The sequence below is a fragment of the Lutra lutra genome, chromosome 1 (assembly GCF_902655055.1).
Source record: "Lutra lutra chromosome 1, mLutLut1.2, whole genome shotgun sequence".
Classification (NCBI taxonomy): Eukaryota; Metazoa; Chordata; class Mammalia; order Carnivora; family Mustelidae; genus Lutra; species Lutra lutra.
In genome coordinates, this window is record NC_062278.1 from 140,288,111 (window position 1) to 140,307,167 (window position 19,057).

Consider the following 19,057-nt stretch of genomic DNA (forward strand, 5'->3'; position numbering starts at 1 on the left):
TTTGGAAATGTATCACTAATATTACATTCTGCTAATAATGATAAGAGCAGCCCGCAATTGCTACCTCTTGACTATGAGTCAATCATCTCATGAAGACATTTGCATAGATGGCCACATGTAGTTGCCGATATTGATTAAAAAAACATGCGGAAGATTCTGAAAAATACACCCAAATACACTTACAATTTTTTTTTCCTGTGGGGCAAATAAACATGCTCACAGATTTCTCTTGTTAACATATGGCCTTAGTAAAATAGTCTTTATAATGCCTTGTACATTGTATGCCTCTATTTCTACACAGATAGCTTTTTAAAAAATAGAGGAAAAACACTTTTAAGATATTTTTATTTTTATTTATTACTCGTATTTCTATTTTCCTTCTACATTTATTTCTTTAATTAAAATATAAGTACTGATTATTTTCTATAGGCTTGGGCAAAGAAAGAAAAAAAAATGGAACCTGATAACATAAGGGTTTGTTCAGATCAATGATTTAGAAAATCATTGTCCTATTTACAAAGAGTTGTATATTCAATGCTGAGTACAAAAACTCTGGTCTGGCATATTTATTAAATGCACGCTCTGTACCGGGCTGTGTTCAGAGAGTTTGTTATGTAGTTTTCAAACATCAATGGCCACTCTAAAAGAAATTCACAGACTGGTCGCCCCATGTTAATGTCACATCATCGTTCTAAGAGTCTGATGACCACGGAAGTGTTGATGTACTGGAATGCTACAATCCTTCTGGCTCCAAAGTCTGATTCTAAATCTGGAGAGGTCAAGCTCTAAAGCAAAAGTCCTTTATCCTGACTTCACTTGGGCATACACAGCTCCCATTCTGAAGATGACAATTACCGATTACCATCAGCAATGTTTGCCATATCCAATAACAAATTGCAAAGGATCTCTAATGCTCCAAAACCTTCCTACCTTTCTACTATTTACTTTGTGACTCCCAGCTGGCTGGTTCTTAACCTCCTATTCAAAATATTCCCAGGCTGTCTCTCTAGCTACACCTGCTCTTGGAACTGTTTTTCATTCCAGATGCTGCCATCGTCATTAATGCCACAGTGAAAAGTTCATAATAAATGAATTAGGCAGTGATTATAAGGGACAGTGGTCTGCCTGCAATGAAATGTTGTCCTCATAAATGCTTATTCTTATTAGATCACATTATCAAGAGTTGATTGCAGTTATAGGATCCCCTTTAACTTTGATATCTCCTTTGATCCAGATATAAAGGTGGGAGTTTAGGTGAGATTGGTTATAGCTTCTTTCCCAAATATGGCATCAGAAACACTAGTCAATAAGAAGAAAAATGGGCTCTTGTTGAGGACTGTTGTATAAGACAATTCATCTGGATCTTATTTCCTTTGCCTGACATTTCATACATGTTTAATCACTTATTTAACTACTAAGATCATCAAGTAAGCCTCCTTTAGTGTTTTGAACAATATCCTCCAACCATGTAAAAAGAGTCTGCTCATCAGCTTTTCATGGCTAGAGAAAAATAAATAAAATTACTCTAATCCCAAGTTTAGCACCAGAATACATTTATTCTCTCAACATTGACAGGTCCATTTCCCGATTAATTTTCACTTGTCTCTTGAGGTGCCGATGTAAAATTATCAGGTAATAGCTAGAAAATATTTCTGAAAACCTAGATGGGGCATCAAATGCAATGACTACGATAGTCTAGTACCTATCCATTGCTCCCAACAAACCAGAAATGATTGAAAGCATAGGCCTGTGTGTCTATGAATAAATAACAAGTGTCCAATTAATTTGCTAAGTGTTTTTTTTTTGGATTAAATTTTAATTTTTTTAAAATTTTATTTTTTATAAACATATATTTTTATCCCCAGGGGTACAGGTCTGTGAATCGCCAGGTTTACAAACTTCACAGCACTCACCATAGCACATACCCTCCCCAATATCCATAACCCCACCCCCCCCTCCCAACCTCCCTCCCCCCATCAACCCTCAGTTTGTTTTGTGAGATTAAGAGTCACTTATGGTTTGTCTCCCTCCTTAATGAGGTGCAATCAAAAATGGAGGCTCTCACTGCTAGGATAAATGAGGCAGAAGAAAGAATTAGCAATATAGAAGACCAAATGACAGAGAATAAAGAAGCTGAGCAAAAGAGGGACAAACAGCTACTGGACCACGAGGGGAGAATTCGAGAGATAAGTGACACCATAAGACGAAACAACATTAGAATAATTGGGATTCCAGAAGAAGAGGAAACAGAGAGGGGAGCAGAAGGTATGTCTAAGTGTTTTATAATTAAAATTTCATTTAACCTTCACACAAACTGTACAAATGAGGAAATTCCAGAAATTAAAGACATTTCCAAGGTCATAGAAATAGAATAGAATATGGTGACTTAGGGTGAAGTGTTTTATAGCTTGAAAACATCAGGGATTAAAAAAAAAATATTGTGGATGATACTCTTGGCCATGACTGTGACACATGATAAGGTTACTAAGTAAGGTGACAAACAGAAGCAGGCTAAAACTACTAAACTGGTCTTATAATCAGCTCCATGGGGAGTGACAACCGTAAATATAGATATATATTTTAACTTAGTGTGGCTACATGCTGGAGCCAGTGTGATACTCTAGGTATTTATTTCATTTTTAAATCCAAGGAAGGATATCTCTAGTAATACCCAACTTCTAAAACTTCTCCTCTGGATTGACTATATTTATTTTATGTCTTGATCTGAAAATTGTGTGTAGCATAGATCATAGTAATCCTAAACCAACTTCCCTGCTTATAGTGAAATTCATAAGAAAAGTATAGAATAAACAAAACCATAGATCTTCTAATCCCTGTAACAGCTACATCAGTATTTTTTTCTAACCTCTGAAGATAATGTACATTTAGACCAAGGATGCCACAAGATTAGAAATGCCAGATTCTCTATGCCTAGGGCTTAGTGAAGTATTAACATTTCTCAAGGCAAGTCCCCTGCATGAGACAGTTTTAGGGGAATTAGTATCAAAAAGCCTAACTTCTGGTCTTTCTGCTTTTTGACCTCATAGCTGAGCACAAATCTGTTATTTTCTTTTGCAGTTAATTTGAAAGAAATACAAACAGTTATATTTTTCACTTTAAATTTAATATATAAATCTTGTATCCATAGGTAGGATTACTACTAATTTATAACAGGACATGGATTTTTCAGTTCCTTTTCATTTATCAGTGGTGAGGGAACTTTTTCATGGAAAAAGTAAGGTAAGTGTATTTTAAGATTATACTGTATTTAAAGAGAATCAACTATGTTAGACATTGCCTAGAAAATTACATCTAGTCAAGAAATTTTTCTTAATATGGTACATTAAATTACCAATTATACATAATTCTTTATCCAACCAGAAAAACAGAATCTTCAGTGGGTGTTTATGTTAATAACATGTACCTTTGATAAGATGTGAGATGAATTACTTCTATACTTCCTCCCCCAAACTCACAACCCCTGTCCAACCATGGGGAAAACATTCAACAAACCTAAATTTAAAGACATTTTATGAAATTCCTGACTGATAGTCCCCAAAACTGTTAAGGTCATCAAAACAAGGGACATCTGAGAAACTGTCAAATCTAGATGAGTCTAAGGAGACATGATGTGATGACTTTATGTAATGTGGTAGCCAGGTTAGGATTCTGGAGCAAAGAAAAGGGCGGGGAGCATTAGGTGAAAACTTAGGAGATGTGAATGAAACATGGACTTTAGTTAATAATAATGTATCATTACTGGTTCATTAGTTCTGACAAATGCACTATGACACTGTGCGATGTTAACAGTAAGGGAAAACTGGATGCAGGGTGCACAGGTGCCCTCTGTAATATTTTTGAATCTTTTCTGTAAATCTAAGACTATTCTAAAAAGAAAAGTTCATTACATTTAAGAAAAACAGAACTATAACCAGTCAACAAATAGTACATCGTGTCAGTTACCTGGTAGAATCACGATCAAAAGAAATCTTAGTGGTTTCTTGGTATAGCTTTCTTAGGTTTCAGATTACAATTTTTCAGTCACATAGTGCTCTAGGGTAGAAACTGGGACTTGACATTGCAACTCCCAATCCTAAATTAAGTGCGTATTATCCTGTGCTGCAATGAGTCAAGGATTCATACTTGATTCCACTAACATTTATTAAGCAGCTGTTTTGTGCAAGGTTCTATATATACTAAATCACTGAGGATGAGAAGGCTGATAAATATCCATCACGGTTTATGAGACATCTCATGATGACTTGATGATAGTAAAGTAAAATCTTTAATCAGGTTTGTGCATTGCTAAATTCTTGCACTTACACTTTGCATGAGAAAAACACTCAAATATTTATTAAAAGAAAACAATGAATGAATGAATAACAATTACAGCTAATGATTATTGAATCACTTTTGAAACATTTACAGGTATGAATTCATTCAATTCTCATAGAAACCTAAGAGGGGAACACCATTTTTATCCCCATCTTGAGAAGAAATGGAGGGATGGAGAGATTTGGGAACTTGCCCAAAGCCAGAGCCACCAGGTGGAGCACAAGGGTTTGAACTTAGACAGTCTGGCTCAGAAGCATATGCTCTTCATTTATTTTTTATTGTTAAAAATTTGATTTTTTAAAATAAAAGAACTGTATACATTCTCTTCATCTAATTCATTTTTTGCCTCTTCAGCTAATTCAAGTTGGTCATGATTTATTATGCACGTTTGAAGATAGCATCTTAAAAATTTGACTTTAAAAGAAACTAAACATAGCCTGAGCTAGAGTCAATCATGTATGTCCAATCATCCATTTATGCTGAGTATTATGTTACTGGAATCATTTTGGGAGGAGGAGAGAAAAGAAAAATCAACAGCTCTCAAATAATCTCTTGTGCAAAATGGTAAAAGTAAACTACAGGTCTTGTCTTTTCTTCCCTTTCTCTCTTTCTTTCTCCCTTCCTTCCTTCCTTCCCCTTCCCTCCCTTCTTTCTCTTTCCTTTCCTTCCCTTCCCTTTCCTTCCCTTCCCTTTCCTATTTCCTTCCTTCCTTCCCAAAAGATGGGAAATTGGAGTAATGATTTACTTTTTCTAATGTTCCCCAAAGGTTGACTCAGATTTCTTTGCATTCTACAACCAGTGACCCTCTAAGAATTATATATGTCACAAGTCAAAAATAATGGATGCTATTCAGTGGGAAGAAAAAAGTTTGAGATGGTTTGGGTCTGTATTTCCGTGCAGTTTTTCTGCTAGTATCCTGTAGCAAATATTCATCATTACAACTGTCCGTATTTGGCTTTGGCATCAAAACAGATTGCTAATACTTTGTGGGATGGGGTTTTAGTTGAGAACAAGAGAAAAGTTATCAGTATTCAGAGCGACCCATTTGTGGCCCTCACCCTTGTGAAAAACACAGCAAATATTTTTAAAATTCCGTATAGCATAAGAAAAGATTCCAGAAAATATCAACGACTTGAATTCCAGAGAGCAAAATAAAGCAGCTAAGTTACATGGTCTAGGTAAGAAATTTATTCTCCTAGACACAAACCTCATTACTCAATAGGACAACTAAAGCTGAGTTATTTAAGTTTCCTCTCAGGTGACAGGAATTAATATTATGACCCAAAGATGCTCATCATGTTTTCCTGTAAATTAGAGACTCAGAATTATATACAATTTACGTCCTTCCTCCATGTGTGAATTTAAGTCTCACCCAGGCTTGTTAGCAAGTGAGCAGAACAGCTGCTTCCTCTTAAATATGCTGACATTCTGAAGTATAAAAAGGTGCCTCGTGACCAAAAAAAAATAAAATAAAAAAAAACCCCACAAGTTTTTTATAAATTATTACTGGTGGTTTCTTTCTGATGGATTTAAATTAATTTAACTAATATTTATTGAGTACAGGACCACACCATTAGACCCAGGCAAGAATGACCTCTGCATTGGATACTGTATTTTTGAGGTCTTCACATTTCACAAGCCACCAACACAAAAGTCTATTTTTTGAATTTGTTAATCTTGTTAAAAAAAAAAAGGTGTTTTTCAAAAAATATTTTTATTTATTTGCCAGAGAGAGAGAGATAAGCAGGGGGCGTGGCAGGTAGAGAAAGAAGGAGGCTTCCTGCTGAGCAGGGAGCCGGATGCGGGACTCCACCCCAGAGACCTGGGATCCTGACCTGAGCCGAAGGCAGATGCTTAACTAAGCCACCCAGGCATCCCTTGTAAAAAAGTTTTTAGAGAGTTTGATAACCAAATGAGCAAGTGAGAAAGATAGGAAAGGGAAGTGAGAGCTGGAATGTGTACCTTGGAGGCCTGCATAGAGAGTCAGAGCTTACAAATTTGTGTGTGTATGTATGTGTCTGTATCTGTGTGGGTACATGTGTCTCTGTATATTGCCAGGTGGGTGGCTCAGTCAGCTAAACATCCGACTCTAGATTTCATCTCAGGTCCTGATCTCAGGGTTGTAAGATCGAGCCTCTCCTTGGGCTTCGTGCTGGGTGTGAAGCCAGCTTAAGATTCCCTCTTCCTCTCTTCTCTCCCTTCCCCTGCCCCTGCTCCTGCTCTTTTTCTCTCTCCTAAAAGAAAGAAAGAGAGAAAGAAAGAAAGAAAGAAAAGAAAGAAAGAAAGAAAGAAAGAAAGAAAGAAAGAAAAGAAATGAAGGAAGAAAGGAAGGAAGGGGCAGGAGAGGTAGAAGGAGATCACAGCCTATATCTGGAAACCAGAGGAAGAGGTTAATTTGTTCATACCTGGGCTTCATCAAATCACCTTAGCAGACAAAGTCCTTCCCCCAACAAATTCCCTCCCTCCCCTCTGCTGGGATGGCACAGGCAGGGCTTTAGACTGCCTAAAATCCTGAGCTTACAAAATGAGGATGGGGAGAAGGGATACCTCCCCCACAGGCTACCTGAATTGGGGGGATCCAATCACCACCCAAAAAATCCTGGCTTGGCGAGCAGCTTCTGCCCTGCCCTCGAGGATCTGTCTTACCCCTTGGCAGGACTCAGGTCTGACACAGGCAAGTGGATCCCTTACCCTTCAGGTCACAGGGGGCAATCCCTGAGGTGCAGGCTGTGGCGTTGCTAGGTGAAGCCTGAGGTAGAAAAAGTCGGTATTCATCTGGATGACATAAGGTTTTCATCTGCACTCTGGTCTTAGCCCTGAAACCTTTGGGCTGGGCCCGAAAGAGCCCTCATATGTCAGACCCTGGGCTACTCACTGGAGGTGAAGAAATAAATATGGTAAAATTTGTATACTCAAGAGTGATTTGGCACTGATACGACGGGGAGAGGAGGCAACGGATTTTCTCTTTTTGAGGAGGATGAGCACGAGGAGTTGTAATGCAAACTTTGATTTTATCATACTTCCAACAGTGCAAGTACCATGCAAAAAGTGATTCCCTGTACTTTTTAAAACACCTGGCATATTCTGTACTAGAGTGACCTCAGTGAAACTCTTAACGTCCAATGAAACTCTTAATTCTTTCTCCCTTTACAGTATTTGAACTAGATTTTCCATGCCTTGCACATATTAGAAATTATAGAAAGGCAAGAGATTTCAAAAACGCACAAAACAAAATACCAAACAGCAGCTTTTGAAATGCTTCTCAAAGCTCCCCAAAGATGATCTCTTTGAGGCAATTACATCAGGGGTAGATTGAGACACTGATAATGATTATCTGTTGAACTCACTTTGTGCCATGTATATCACATGCAGATTAAAACATGAATTATTTCAAAGAAATGTATTTGAGACAGACCCTATTTGGATTTGCCTCTTGAAATTAGGACCAATTAGTTTCATTGGGAATGGCCATTTTTTAGGAGCATCTATGATTTGAGAGGGTAACGTTAGATTAACTTTCACAGGATAATTTATCAGCAATTTAGGTTATTCCTATCACTGATTAGAATTTTGGAGTAAGAAGCTAAGGAAGGAAGTTGCCAGGTAAGTGCATAGTTGCAGAAGCCCTCAAAAGGAAGTGATGATTAGGACCAGAGCAAAGAAGGACTGACTTGGGTTAGGCAGCTCTAAGTTCAGCTAGCTAGGGGGAGGCAGGGGTGGAGGAAGAGGCCAAGCAGGAGGGAGACCAGAGACCCCTGAAGCTCAGGAGGCTAGGAGCAGGAACTGCTCTCAGGAGCAGAAACTGTCCAGACCCCTAACGAGGTAGGGAGGATGGAAGAGTTGGCCAACCAAAGTGGAGATCTACTTATACTTCCGAACCTTATGTCTCCAAAATGTCCTTGACCTCAAAATGGACCTCTCTAGTTTGAAACGGGATCTCACCAAGTAGAAACAGACATAAAACCAGGCAATAGTCATGCATGCACACACGTGCACACCCACGCACACCCCGCCCCCCGCACACACCAGGGAAGGCAGAAGGTGTAAACGAGTGAAGCAGGGCAGCTGACAAAGACGGTGTGAGCTGCTGTGGTAAACTGGAGAGCACGCTCCGTAGGAAAGGGCTAGTTCATTATACCACTTTAGTCAGTTCCTGTTGTTTTAGAAACAGTTGTCCAGTTTTACCAGAGCTTTCATTCTTATTTTGATAAAAGCCAAAAAGTTTTATTTAAAATCTCCAAATTTTAAGCATTAGCAATTCTGTGTGTGTGCGTGCGTGTATAAAATCCTGGGTAGGCCCAAATCTTCTCTGTGTTCGATCTGAGCTGTGGGCTGCCAGTTTTGCAAGGTTCTCTAGGGACACAGTAGCTGTGCTTCCAGACACTCATTTCTGTAACTGTTCAGAGACTCTGGTCTTATAGCTTGACTGAAATTCTCCCTCAGAAGACAAGGTCTCTCTCTACTTGAAGGAAAGGATTAGAGTTGGTCTTTTTTTTTTTCTTTACCAGACAATTTGCCTTCATCCTTTTCTTTCAGTCCATAAGAAGGGGCTTGTTCTAGCATAGAAACCCTGGAAACCCTGGAGTGTCTTATCGACTATGTATCGGGTTCATAACTTAATATCTCAGGGATGTTCTTGGTTGATAAAAGTAACCTCAACAATTTCTATCAATGTCGTCATGTTGGAGTCTTAGTTTCTAAAAGCCAGGGGGATATATTATATTCCCTTAGTATATATACATACCCCACAATACAACTAGAAAGAGCTTGGTAGATATTTTATAATTGATACATATAGAGGCTGCTGTCAATAAATTTTGTTGTTAGGCATTTGCCTTTCTTTCAAAAGTTGAGGTCATATCCCTGTAAGGCACCAGATGTAAAATTAGCATAGCAATAACATAGAAAACCTCTGACCTGCTAACCTAAGTTTTCATCCTTAATCATTTTCATCTTTTTTAAAAAATATTTTATTTATTTGAGAGAGAGAGAACACAGAGAAAGAGAAGCGACTTCCTGCTGAACAGGGAGCCCTATGTGGGACTCGATCCCAGGACCCTGGGATCGTGAACTGATCCAAAGACAGATGCTTAACCAACTGCCCAGGCGCCCTCATTTTTGTCTTATAATTCTTCACACACTGCTTCTTTCACTCTATTTTCTCTATGCTCCTTTAGCTCTCACAACATCCAACCAATGAAGCCAAGATGTTAGAAGCTTAGTTGAATCAAAAATAATCCTCTTCCTGGAAACTTGATGGTTGCAAAAATGTATTCTATTTCAGAATCACCTGGAAGTTTGTTTTTGTTGGTTTTTTTTTTAAGATTTTATTTATTTATTTGAGATAGAGACAGTGAGAGAGAGCATGAGGGGAGAAGGTCAGAGGGAGAAGCAGACCCTTCATGGAGTTGGGAGCCTGATGTGGGACTTGACCTGAGACTCAGGGATCAGGACCTGAGCTGAAGGCAGTTGCTTAACCAGCTGAGCTTAACCCAGGTGCGCCCTCACCTGGAAGTTTTGATAAAACAGATTGTTGATGGAATACTATGCAGCCATCAAAAGAAATTAAATCTTGCCATTTGCGACAACATGGATGAAACTAGAGGGTATCATGCTTAGCGAAATAAGTCAATCAGGGAAAGACAACTATCATATGATCTCCCTGATATAAGGAAGTGGAGATGCAACATGGGGGGTTTGGGGGGGTAGGAAAAGAATAAATGAAACAAGATGGGATTGGGAGGGAGACAAACCATAAGAGACCCTTAATCTCACAAAACAAACTGAGGCTTGCCGGGGGGAGGGGGATATGGAGAGTGTGGTTGGGTTATGGACATTGGGGAGGGTATGTGCTATGGTGAGTGCTGTGAAGTGTGTAAACCTGGCGATTCACAGACCTGTACCCCTGGGGCTAATAATACATTATATGTTTATAAAAAATTTTTTAAAAATTATAAAACAACAACAACAACAAAAATAGATTGTTGATTCCCGCCCTCAGAGCTTATGATTCCCAGGTCTGGGTTGGGACCTGAATATCTGCTTTTCTAACAAGTACCCAAGTGTTGGTGCTGCTGCTGTTGGTTTGCCGCCGGCAAGTCAAGAACCATGACTGACAGATCTGTCAATTAGGGTAACTCAGCTTTAGAGCTATAATATCACTTAAATAGAAAGTCACTGATGTAAAAAGGGGAAATGAGGGATCAAGTGAGCACTGTCCTGTTTTGCCTGTGACGAAGGGTGTTCCTGAGATAGGACTTCCAGTGCTAGCACAGGGGAAGGCCTGGCAGCAAGCCGATCACCCTAGAAGGGAATTCAGGATAAATTAGGAAATGACTTCTAAAAATATATTTTCGATACTACTTAAAGCAAGCAATGAACACTTTTACTGAAAGATATACATATATATATATATATATATATATATATAGAGAGAGAGAGAGAGAGAGAGAGATGTGACAATAAATGAGGGAGGATGGAGACACATTCAGATCACTTAAACAGAGAAACCTAACTATGGGGCTTAGTTAACCTTCCATTTAGCAGTTAAACCAGAGTCTCTCTTGTGAGAATATAGTCTTCTCTCCTTAATATACAGTCTGTGCGTTTCCAAGGGAATCCATTTCCTATATTGCTCACAAGACATCAGCTTCATACCTTCCAAACACAGAGTAATCTAAAGTCAATTCATTTAAAACTACATTAATCATAAGATAGGACTGGAGGACTTGGTAGAATCCATCGAGTGGCTCTGGCCACTGTACATACAATTGTAGGCACCAAGAAGAAGGGGTGAATTTTGTCAGAATTTGTGAACTTTCTGATAAATTTTACAGAAAGGGGAAAAAAAAAGGAGATGTTGAAAAGAAAATCAATTTATTTCAGATCTATTTTAAGTGTTTTGGATGCCACTAGATTAGGAAGCTGCCTTTTTAGGCTTCTAAAGGAATAAGAAAAGAAAATCTTTCCAAATCTATGAATGGCGATCCCCCTGTTCCAAGACGTGCAGAGGGAAAAGTGCTGAATGTCACGGTAGCTGTTCCCATTTCATCAATGAGAAGGTCTGGGTCCTCAAAAATTCGATTTAAAATCTGGCAAAAAGTCAAGGCATGATTTTTCAGCAGCTGCCTTTGGTAGTTTGTCTGTTTAATATATATAGCAATAGTCTTCCTTCTGGCCATGTGCTTTAGGTAAAAAGTAAGGATCTGCTTTGTGTCCTTCCATAATAGCTAACGATTAAAAATTACGACACAATAAATCATGAATCCTGAAAGCTTTTACTAATTGAAAGTGAACACAAAGTGAGAGAGAGCATGCCTTCTGACTAGTGAATTTAGAATGTGTAAAGAACTGGGGATATGGAGATAGTTTCGCCAAGCCGCTTTCCATACAAATCCTTGCTGTTAGGTAGCCCATAGACTAAGAAGGAAGTAACAATTGTCAGCTCTTCAGTTTTCAGGTTGTTGTTTTTTTCTGGTTTTTGAGTTTGGTTTTTTTTTGTTGTTGTTGTTACCAGAGATCTGTCCTGAAGATAAGAAAACAAGCTCTCATAATGGCTGGCATACTGATAAAATATTTAGTGTGGATCTAATTTAGGACCTTATCCCATCTGGGCTTTGGGTGGTTTATTGTATGTGTGAGAGCTGCTTACCAGTTTTCATTACAATGTTAGTGCTTCAAGGACTGACTAGGCAGACCATCTTTTAATCACCAAAGATAACATGATGTAACGTGCCGCACTCAAACATCTGGGTTAAAGGATTTTTTTTTTTCTTCAGGAAAGGTGTTTTTAGGAAGTAAGTTCTACTGGACAAATTATGGAAATTATGGAAAATGGCTGGCAAAGAGGAGAGACACAGAAAAAGAGAAGACCTTTAAAAATATCAAGGAAACATGGGCGCCTGGGTGGCTCAGTGGGTTAAGCTGCTGCCTTCGGCTCAGGTCATGATCTCAGGGTCCTGGGATCAAGTTCCTCATCGGGCTCTCTGCTCAGCGGGGAGCCTGCTTCCCTCTCTCTCTTTCTCTCTCTGGCTGCCTCTCTGTCTACTTGTGATCTTTCTCCGTCAAATAAAAAAATAAAATCTTTAAAAAAAAATATCAAGGAAACATACTACATATATCTTTTTAAGGACAACTTTTCAACAACAACTTGAGACAACTATGTTGTCTCAAGACTCAAACTCCATTCATTTCGCCCAAGATGACACTCTACTATTATTTTCCCTCTGCTGAAAGTGGAACAAGAGGGAGGTCATCATATAAAACAATCATTTTTTGATAGAATTTCTCTCCTCAAAGTTGTTTCCTTATAATGTTAATATACTTCAGTGAAGAAGATTTTTAAGAGTTGGGGGGGCACATAAACAATAAGGGACGTGTATATGTCAAAATAGAACAAAAGAAATGAGAATTCTACTCATCACTGAAAGGTTGGCTGCTAAAAAATTAATAGAACTGCTTGGAAAAATAATAAAATTCTGGAGCAAATCCCTCTCTTTCCCAGCAGAGCCAATAGACTTTTTTCTAAGATGGTAATCTACAGAAGCTACTAAACTGGATTTTCCTGAAATTCCAGATATAAAATTAACTCTCCTATTATTCCCATAATTTATCATACATTTCCAGAAATCCCAAGTTACAGCAAACTCTTTCTTGCACAAAAATTTACCATATCATATAATTTTTTCCGCTTTTGAGAATACCTTCATTATAATTGCATTGCCCTTTCACCAAAACACTGATTGAAACATAAAAAAAAAAAATAATCTCTCTTTTGTGTCAATGATACAGAGTAACCATTTTGATTTCCCTTAGGGCTTACTTAAGAGACCAGTTATTCTGGCATTATTTAAACAGCTTCAAATCCATTTATTTATTTTGAGTATATACTTAGGGAAAAAAAAAAGACTTTTTGGTTAGCTCTATCAACAAAGATTTCATTCAATACTTTAAGATAAATATATTTTTAAAGTAGAGCTGTGTTAATAAAGGATATGCTGCCTATGAATTAATTGCAAAGTAAATTCATATTATCTGTGACAATCAGTACTGCCATTCTGATCCTGCAGAATGCTAAATATTTTTATAGCTACAAGAGGGTAGAAATCTATTCCATGGGACCTGACCTCTCAAAGGATGATGGCATTTCTATTTCATTTTACTTTGTGGGATCTCATCTCATGAGTCAAATCAGAATACCATATTAGAGACCATTTGATATGAATAAAAATGTTGAAATTTCCATCATTAATTTAGATAAAATATTTTTTAGATTATTAATTAATTAATTAATTAATTAAGAAAGTGGGGAGAGGGAGAGAAAGAATCCCAAGGAGATTCCACACTGAGTTCAGAGCCCAAATGCTGGGTTTTATCCCACGACCCTGAGATCATGACCTGAGCATTAATCAAGTCAGATGCTTAAGCAACTGAGCCACCCAGGTGTCCCTAGATAAAATATATTTTAAATTTTAAAATATAATTTTTAATCAAGGCTTAGAAAAGAGTCATGATTTTATTTAGGATACATATTTGTGTAGCTGCTGTTAATAAGCACTATTTCTATCACTTTTACCAAAACCCAACCGTGACAATTAAAATTTAAAGGCAGCACTTAGAGTAAACAACTTTGCTGTATAGATCACTTTTTGAAAATTAATTTTCTTGGGACAGAAGATTTTCTTTTCTATATATCCTATTTTCTGTAAGCCTGTTTTAAATCAACATTAAGTTCTTCTAAAGGTGTTTTTCTAGAAACGGGGAAAAAGCCTTACTGTGGCATGTGACTAGGTTTGTTCACATCCTTAGTGGCAAATTCTTCTTGCTCAGGGAGGAAGCCAGGCCAAGAAAGCCAGCAGTCCAGGGCTGAATGTGTGAAGTTAGAAGCATGAGTGGATGGGGAGTGTGCAAGGCAGAGACCTCATCCAAGCCTCGAACTTGGAAGGCTGTTGCCAACCAGTCAAGATCACAGCCAGGTCGACAGCCACTTCACTAGGCTGGGAAGAGAAGTCAGAGCCAGAAGGCAAGCTGGGTGAGAAGAAACAGCTCTTGGGTATTTAAGGACATGGCTTAGGACCATGGCAAGCAGACAAGATGGTGACCTTCTTAGGTTACTTTTAGCATAGAGGCTTTACCTCTTGGACAGCACTGTCATGGTTTATTGAGGAAAGAGTACTCATGCAGATAGTGGTATCTGCACCTCCCAGAAAACGGGGGCAAGAGGCAAAGGAAGATATGGTAGTTGTGTGTCTAGAGATTTAGGGTTTTATGTCCCTGGTTCCCACAGCAGGAAACTGGGATGAACATGCCCGCAAGCCCCAGGCTGGGGCTCAAGTTCCTCTCCTGCCTCCTCTTTTGCTCAACTTACCTATTTCCTACCTCATCCAAAATAAAATACTAACTAAAAAAAAATAACGTATGTATGTCTGTATCTCTCCCTTTGAGATTTTTATTTGCTCCCATGAGCTGCTCCTCTAGAATTGAGGACATTGCTAGGAAAAGAAAGCTAAAAACTTTCCAGGTTGGCTGGGAAAAAGAAAAAAAAAAACGGTGACTAAGAATTGGACAGGTTCGTTAAGAGAGTTGAGTTGTATGACCTAGTTCAGTGAAATCCTTTTTTTTCTCTCATCAGCTCATCTAGAGAACATTGAAGCTTAGGTCAAGCTTTGTAAAAATACAGTGCTTCTTACTAAAATTGAAGCACAAAATAAATTTACCTAGATAATTTAAGTGTACAATAATTCTAAGTATCCAGAGAATTCTTGAAAGATGCTTAGACATTTAAAAAAATGATATATTTTATTTTCACACAACTTCATTTTCATTCCACATGTGATATATTCATTTTTAGTATGCTAAGCCATAATTTCAGTAGTCATTTGCTTTTACTTAACACTTCAGAAAAATTCCACTGTACCTGACTTATAAAGTACAATTCCAAAGCCAATAAAAGTCTCTTTTTGTCTGACTTGTCAATCTGGGTTAATAAGTGTTTCCTCAGACTGGAAATTTAATTAACTTAAGTTGAATAGATGTGAATGAGATAGAAATTATTTGTATTTGCTTATTAGCTCTGTTTTTTGTAAGGTAAGAGGGAACTAGAGAGACAAGGAGCAGGAGAGAAGGGCAAGAGAGATTTGTGTCTTATTTGTCCTTCTAAATTAAAGATTTTATAAGGAGAGTACTTTTGTGAGCTTCTCCTCTTAAAGGATATTTTTATCAGTCAGTCCAGATGGATCAATAGGATGGACCAATCCATAGGATTTGGTTGAAATTGTTCTCTTTCGATCTTTGAAGCTCACATCATCACAAATGCTCCATTTCTACTAAAGGCTCTACCAGGATTTCTGAGATGCCAATGGAAAAGGTGCCACCAGATATGATGACTTATGAATTCTGATGTGAATATCACTGAAACGCAAATGAGTGATAAATGCCAAAGAAGTCTATGGCTGATTTTTGCGAGATATATGTTACACGATATACCCAAGATGATAGTTAATGCATCACTCAAAATGAGATTGACTGCTTCTTCAACTACTTTTATGTCTCATTATTTTTTTTTGCTATTTTAAACTTTGCATGATATAGAGTGGTTCTCTCTAGTAAGTCTAACAACCTAGCTGTCTAGTTTTACAGGTTCTTATTCTAAATGCCATTACTGATACCTGAAGCAGCCATCAGGTGTGACAGTGGACACTCTCGAAGGTAACCTAAATAATTACAAACTTAAACAAATGTGTGATAAAAAACATTTAGAAGATGCAAGATAATAGTGATGCTCTACATTTGCTCAGTGCATTTTAGTTTTCAAGTAAATTTTGTAGACACTTTTCTTTTTTTATCCTCATAACAGTACTGAGAGTTCTTATTTTATTAAAGAGAGAATGGGCTTATTGCTATAAAGGCACTTGCTAGAACCACATAGCTGTTAATTAGGAAAGCCATTATCAGTGTCAAGATTTTTTTTTAGGGCTTATTGTTGCCAACTGGTAGAAAATATAATCTTTAATTATCCAGAATGAAGTATAAAAAATTGCTTATTATCAATAGGACATTGCAGAATCATACAGTAATATAGATAGATAGGGAGATGGAGATACAGCTAAGACAATGTGTATGACTTGAAGACATTATATATTTAATTTTTAACTAATTTTATCATCCATAAAAGAGACACATGTATATGTTAAATGGTTTTGTGTAGCAATATTACTATATTATTTAAATTTAATGAGCCATGTCAGAATTTTAATACCTATTTATCATATTAACTAAAGTTTCTAGCTTTAGTTTTAGAAATTATAATCATTTAAAACATCAAAAAGACAAAGATATTCTTTTAAAATAGGAGTTAGGTGGTATCACTTTTCTCCTCAAACTACCAAAATGTTCCCTGTATATTCTCAAGTAGAAGCCAATGTCTAACTGAAAGCTAGCGCTCCTTATCTTAGATCAGAAACAAGACAAAGATGTCCGTTTTGCCACTGTTATTCAACATTGTACTAAAATTTCTAGCAGGACTATTATGCAAGAAAAATAAATAAAAGGAATTGGGACTGGAAAGGCAAAAGTAAAACTATCTCAATTCATAGACAGCATAATCTTATATATAGAAAACCCGAGGAATCTAAAATAATAAAGCCAATAAGTTCAGCAAATTTGCAGAATAAAGATCAAGGTACAAAACACAGTCATATTTCTATACATTAGGAGTAAACAATCTGAAAACAAAATTAAGAAAACAACTTCATATACCACAGCATGAAAAAGTATAAAATACTTAGGAATAAATGTCACCATGAAGTGCAAGCCTTGTACACTGAAAAGCATTGCTAAAGTAAAATTTAAAATATCTAAATAAATGAAAAGACATTCCCTATTCATGAATTGGAAGACTTAATATTCTAAGATGGTAATACTCCTTAAAGTGATCTACAGTATAAATGTAATATCTATCAAATTCCCAATGATATTTTCTGCAGAAATGGACAAGTTAAAGTTCATATAGAAATGGAGGGATCCCAATATTCAACAATACTGAAAAAGAAAAATAAGTTGGTGTTCTCATACTTCTTGATTTCAAAACTTACTAAAAAGCTACAGACATAAGGATACCAGAATATAGATAAATAGAATAAAATCAAGAGTCCAAAAATAAACCTGTACATCTATGGCCAATTGATTTTTGATAAGGGTGACAGGACCATTCAAGGGGAAAGGGATGTTCGGAAATCTACATGCCAAAGAATTAGGATGAACCCCTGCCTCATATCCTAAACCACTCAAAATGGGCCAATAACCTAAATGTGATAGCTAATACTATGAAACTCTTATAAGGAAATAGAGTTGAAATATGTGAGACTTTGGATTAGGCAGGATTTCTTTAAAAAGATACTGGGAGCACAAAGATAAAAAAGAAAAAAATAAATTGGACTTCATCCAAATTAAAAACTTTTTTGTGTCAAAGACATTATAGAGAGAGTGGTAAAAACAAACCACAGACTCAACAAGAAAAAGACAAACAGACTAATTAAGAAGTGGACAAATGATCTGAGTAGACATTTCAACAGATACAATATATAAATAGCCAAAAAAACATGTGCAAAGATGTTTAACATCATTCGTCATTAGAGAACTGCAGATCAAAATCACAATGAGATGCCATCTCACATCGACTAGGATGGCTATAATGATGATGAAAAATTAAATTAAAATCATTCAGAAAATAACAAGTGTTACCAAGGATGGGCAAAAATTAGAATCCTCATTCGTTGCTGGTAAGAATAAAACATGGTACAGTGGCTGTGGAAAAGTTTGGTAGTTTCTCAAAAAGTTAAATATAGAGTTAACCTATGACTCAGAAGTTCTACTTCTAAATATACACCCGAGATAAAGGAAAATATATTTTTACACACCAACTTGCACAGGAATGCTCATGGTGCATTTTATAATGGCCAAACAGTGAAAACAACCCAAAGTTCATCAGCTAATGAATGGAAACACAAATGTGGTATGTCCATACAAGGGAACACCAGTTGGCCTATATAAAGGAAGGGAGTGCTGCTACATGTCACAAGGTAGATGACTCTTGAGAACACGATGCTAAGTAAAAGAAGTCAGTCACAAAAGACCCCCACATTGACCAGAGTAGCCAAATCCATCCAGACAAAGAGTAGATTAATAGCTGTGAGATAATGGGAAGGAGGGGAAATTAGGAGGTACAAGGTTTCTTTTGGTGAGGATGGAAATTCTGGAATTAGCATAATGGTCACACAACACTGTGAATATAATAAAACCCTCTAGACTGTACACTTAAAAATGGTTAAACAGCGAATTATGGTATGTGAGTTTTATCTCTATAATGTTTTACTTGTTTGTTTAAAACCAATGTTCTTGCAATAGCCAGAAGGCCTATGTAGCCTGGTCCTCTGTTATCTGTCTGACTGAATCTTTTTCTACCCTTCCCTCTGGTTCCCTCCTTAACAACCACACTGCTCTGGTCTTCCTGCAGCCTCCCACCTCAGAAACTTAGAGTTTGCTGTTTCTTCTACCCAGGATACTCTTCTCCAGAAAAGCACAGGACTCCTTCCCTCCCCATCTTGAAGTCTGCATCACCTTCTTAGTGAACATTTATCTTACTATCGAAGGTAAAACTGTTTGCCCGCATCCAGGCCTGAGGTCCCTCCTTCTCGTCCCTGCTTTCTTTTTCTCTGTGGAACTT

At 37.2% G+C, this 19,057-nt stretch overlaps 1 protein-coding gene across 2 annotated transcripts in view; it reads right to left on the reverse strand.

The window, feature by feature from the left end:
- The window catches only part of ZNF385D (zinc finger protein 385D), a 917,929-nt gene that overhangs the window by 13,464 nt on the left and 885,408 nt on the right, over positions 1–19,057 (reverse strand). The gene's annotated exons all lie outside the window — the stretch shown is intronic.